The sequence below is a fragment of the Spinacia oleracea genome, chromosome 4 (assembly GCF_020520425.1).
Source record: "Spinacia oleracea cultivar Varoflay chromosome 4, BTI_SOV_V1, whole genome shotgun sequence".
Taxonomy (NCBI): domain Eukaryota; kingdom Viridiplantae; phylum Streptophyta; class Magnoliopsida; order Caryophyllales; family Amaranthaceae; genus Spinacia; species Spinacia oleracea.
The window spans coordinates 67,244,372-67,249,816 of record NC_079490.1 but is presented as its reverse complement, the minus strand read 5'-3'; the positions used below and the strand labels follow the sequence as shown (position 1 = coordinate 67,249,816).

Below are 5,445 nucleotides of genomic sequence, written 5' to 3'. Positions count from 1 at the left end.
GCATCAACTTACGAGGAGCCGAGAAGATGATATTTTAGTGGAATGTTTTATGTACCACTTAATATAAGAGACATCATTGAAAAGCTTCTGAATGTTGACTTTCAACTTTGTTGGTATTGCCTTGTACATTTTAAGAAGCCTTAGAATATAAACTCGTTCTGGTTTGCAAATGTGAGTAGTTTAATATTAGATGATCATCTGTTCAGCTCATTGCTGAGTGACTGAGTCAGTGAATGGCTTGGCCGAATCTGAGCTTTCATTGTTTTACGGTTATACATTAGACTTTCTGTTCACTTCCGGTTATATCCCTCAACAACATGCTTTGCCTTTATGTACCTCTGGTTATCCCTGCTTCAATAACTTCTGATGACACTAATTTAATTGAATGAGACAAGTATATTATTCACTTCTTGGTGTTGAAAAGAGTTTCTGATGATATTACATTAGTAATGCAAAAAAATTACATTTTTGGTATTTTGGTGCCGGAAATTAAGTAATTCCTTTGTGATCTCATTCCTTCCCTACAATTTTATTTAGAGGACAACTCTAGCCTATTAGCTCAATATGGTAGAGCATTGTGTGAGCACACACAAAGATGTAGGTTCAATTCCTACATAGGCTACATTGCTAAGATTTTGTGAATGATGTTGAAGATTTGACTTCTTTTTTTTCATCTTAGATGTATTTGACATAAAATCAAGAAAATTTTCAAGGGAACAAACACATAAAAGTAGAGTTGTCGACAAACTTTTACTAGAAACTACGCTCAAAGTATCCAACTGTAAGATACAAATCCAATTCTCAGGACACCTCACATCACATTCCCAATTCCCATGATTGGCTTTAACTCAAGCACCAAAATTTACCATTAAAATAAATGGCGTCTAATTTCAACTCTTTCCAGCCACCTTTTCCTTGGCTTTTTGGATCTCCAAAACCTTCTTCACAATCTTTTGCTCTTCAGTGCGGAATGCTCATATGATCCGCTCTCTAACAGCACTACCAGACAGAACTCCACCATAAGGACGGTTCACAATCCTTCTGTCCCTAGGCAATCTAGACCTCTTGTATTCGTTGGGTCTCAAGTGAGGAATCCCTTGGATTCTCTTGCCAATAACAGTACATTTAGGACCGCTAGCCCTCTTCTTGGTAGTCTGGTAGACTAGCTTCTCACCAGGAGTTTTGACGATGCGATGCTGGTTAGATTTAGTGGCATAGTTATGCCTTCTACGGTAAGTAAGCCTCTGCACCATTATTTCTCTGCGAGTTATCTCTCTCCTCTGGTTTTGGGGGTGAAGCGAAAGAAGGGGGAAGATTTGACATTTTAACACTAGTATAGGAGAGGTTCTTGAGTAAAATTTCAGTTGTATGACTGAATAACGATATTCCAAGAAGCCAACTTGTGAACACTGATCTATGGTTGGCAGTTAAAGTTCAAACTTGTAAAAACTCATGTACTACCAAAACTTATGTATGAGTGAACCAAAATTTATAACAAAATACTAGTAGAGTACATAATTAAAAAATATAACAAAAACGTAGCCAATGGCATAATATTGCTTCTTCTATTTCATATGCATAACAATTCTCTTACTACTAGAATACTACAACTATTAGGATAATACAATCCTAATCTATCTCTAATACTAACATTGTTAGAAAAAATAAATGAATTAACTAATCCAGCTATAATTTCAACAGGCTCATCTCTAGTGAGATCGATGCAAATGGACTTTCTTTTGTTTGATACATTCTCTTCATCTTTGGAGTCGGTTTTCGGCTCCATAGGTGAACGATATTCAGCACATCCACCGTACATATCGTAGAGTAATTCAAGTATAGGCATTTTACGGGAACAATCATCGATTATCTTCCTTGTATTTTGCTTTCCAATTTGTATTACCACGGAACGGAAGAAAATGATGAATTCTCTTCGGTGCCTCATGAGAGATTGGCGTATATGATCTAAACCAAAATTGTTGCACAGCTAAAGCTGTTTTTTTTAGCTCATTTGCTCGTTTTGGAAAAGCGTCAAATTGTAAAAAAGAATGAGTGATATTATGTAACATGAACACTCTTGATCGATAGCAATTTGTTCTACATACCCAGAAATTACAAATTCCAAGAGATAATATTTGGTTGAGACATTTCATCAAACAGTTTGTAGGCATTATCAAAAGACAAACCCAACCATAAACCTTTAGTCCATTCCTAGGAGTTTTACACCCAATTAATCAAGAACACCCTAATTCAAACAACCATCAATAAAAAAAACAGAACTTTCAATAAAAAAAAAAGGCCTATTAAACTACACTTGAGTTTTACAGCCAATTAATCAAGAACACCCTTATTCATTTCAAACCCAACTATTTTCAGGCTAATAAGATTAATCGAAATTACCCAAAAATAATATATGAACATTGCTAAAAGAATAAAGATCGATGTTTGTACTTACCTACGACAATTGCGTAGTAGATGATCCCGTAAAATGCCTTCGAATACCTCGAATAAGAAATCAACTTCCTCAAATCAAAATGGAATCGAAATTACCCCTAATTTGATTTCCAAATAGAACGAATTTCAGATTTCTATTTTATCAGTTTATGGTGAAGAAAAATATGGAGTATGGGATGTTTTTGAAATATGATAGAACAGGGAGCAATAATCAGAATTTTTGTGAAAGAAGAGAAATCATAGTATCTGAGACACTGAGATAGTGTGAGATAGTGTGAGATACGAAAACAAAAAAAACAAAAAAAAAAACAAAAGTGAACGTGGGGAAGGTAATGGGGGGAATTTTCTTTTTTTATTTTAGAAAAAAAATACATTTTAATAATAAAAGTCATCATGATCTACGGTTGTAAGGAGTCAACAAAATTTAAAGACTGAGATTCATCTTATTGTAGTGGCTACCATTTTATGGTAGTCATTGAAAAGTCTTCCTTGATTCAAACACAAAAATTGAATAAATTGTCGTTCTCATACTATAATTCTTTTTATGTTCGTCGCCTCTTCAAATATTTCTCCTAGCTCTTTCATTTGCCTGCAACTGGAAAAAAACATTCATATTTTCTTAATTCAAAGAGAAAAATCAACCACCCATACTTTATCTAAAAAAAAGAAAAATAATTAAACACCCATGAACTATGAACTATACCTTCGCTGCTCCGCATCACACAGCTTAAACCTGAAATCACCAAAAGAGAATTAGAGGACTTTAAGAATTAAGAATAAATAATTAAAGAATTAAGTATTTGGAGGAGAAAAATGAATCGGCTACCTAGCTTTGACATACTCCAATTGTTGAGCAGGACCATTAACTATCTATAAAGTGATTACAATTTTACATTCACACTAAAATAAGTGATAATATTTGAAAGGGGAGAAGTAGAAGTAAGAGGAAGATAAATGGAAATAAAAGGGGAAAATCCAAATATTTAGATTAATTTGCAAGTATTAACTTATAGTTAATCGGTCCTATCAAACTCCATAATCCAGTCCCTAAACGTTATACTCATAGAAATTAAAAAAATGCTCCTATAAACAGCCAAAATTCAACATTTAAACTGAATAAAAACTATGTTACTGTAGACAAGAATCTTTGTAACTTGAAAGCGAATTCGAAACTTGAGTTTGATTTGGAGTTTTAACTTGGAATTTGATAAGAGGAGTTTTGTATAGAAGACGGAGCTTTGAATTTGAAGTGAAGGTGTTGGAATTTTGGACTTGAAAATCCAGCATTACGCCGCCATGGACTTGGAAATTTGAGGCCTTGAACATAGAATTTGGAGATTCGAAAGGTTGAACTGAAAATTCGGCATTATGCCCTAAAGGATTTGGAAAATTGAACTTGAGGTTTTGAGCATAGAATTTAAAACTTGAAAGATTGAATTAAAGAACATGGATTTGGAGATCCAAGCTTGAGGTTTAAAAGGTTGAATAGAAAATTCGGCATTATGCCGTTATGAGTTTAGAAATTTGAATTTGAGGTTTTGAATATGGAATTGGAGGTTAGAATGATTGAATTGGAAATCCGGCATTATGCCGCCTTTGGATTTGGAAATAGGACTTGAAGATCCGGCATTATGATGTCGTTGGATTGAATTTTGAATTTGGAATTGGAATTCAAAATTGGAAAATCCGGCATGATGGCGTCGCTGGATTGAACTTGAATTTGGAATTCGGAAATTGGACTTGAAAATCCGGCATTATGACGCCGTTGGATTTGGAAATAGGACTTGAAAATCTGGCATTTTGATGCCGTTGGATTGAATTTTTTATTCCGGCATTATGGCGTCGTTGGATTGAACTTGAATTTGGAATTTGGAAATTGGACATGAAAATCCGGCATTATGACGCCGTTAGATTGGAATTGAATTTATAATTTGGAAATTGCATTTGAAAATCCGTCATTATGACGCCGTTATTTTGAATTTAGAATTTGGAAATTGGACTTGAAAGTTCGGCATTATGACGTCATTGGATTGGATTTTGAATTTGGAATTTGTGCGGAGGCGTGTTTAGGGGTTTTGAATCAAATGGAGTGGCACTCCTAAAAGACCCTAAATCGGAGATTTTAGATGCATGAGGTTTGAATGATGCACCTAGGGGTTAAGTTTCCTAGTTGGAGGCTAATGGTTTTGGCAAAGCTAGAACTCGAGGTTAGCCATTCACACGTGCAAAGACACCCACACAATGCACATATAGCACGTTGTCACACTAGCATGCATATGAATGCGACATGCAAAGTTCTCAACCTACGGTCAGTCTAAGTTTTGTATGATGCAAGTGGTCGGCTTTGGGTGTCGAAAGGGTGCTTGACTAAGAGGCGGATCCGGTAACAACTGTTTTACCTCCTTAAGGGGTAGGTGTTGGTTGGCGGACGACCTCCATACTTGACATCAGGAATTTCAAGTTTCGGTAGGCGCGGAAATGGTCATACACTTTGGTCAGGAACCGTATAGTGAATCACCATTTCGTTTCCCTCGGGGCTAACCCGAATATAGAACACATTCGTATTGGGCAAGGTAGAAATTCGTTTTGCACAAATATGGTTTTCGAAAACATTTATTTCATGCCTAGAAATTGAAAATTGTACTCCAATATTGTATTTGAAAAGATTGTTTTTTGGCATTCGTTCTCATGTTTGGGAGCGTTATTCGAAATTCAAAATCTCAACGGAACTCCCACTTGTAAACTTGGGCAGCATGGGCAACTAGACACTATGCTGAATGCAGGCAGCAGCGCCTGGCGCAGAAGCTTACGCCCAGCGCTACTGTTGGCATCCAAAGCTTGAGCGTGGCAGTGGCAAGTTGCTCAAAGTTTGCTCGTATAATCGAATTGAAAGTTATAACTCCCCAGTTGAGCGGCCAGAATTGTAGGGGGGATTTTTTTGCACGTTTTTTCTCCCTACGGGGTTTTGAAAGAATTTGAATTTCGAAGGAG

At 35.9% G+C, this 5,445-nt stretch overlaps 1 pseudogene; it reads right to left on the bottom strand.

Moving 5' to 3' along the window:
• Window positions 1-642: 642 nt before the first annotated feature.
• Window positions 643-3,407, bottom strand: LOC110799584 (60S ribosomal protein L34-like; annotated as a pseudogene).
• Window positions 3,408-5,445: the final 2,038 nt, after the last annotated feature.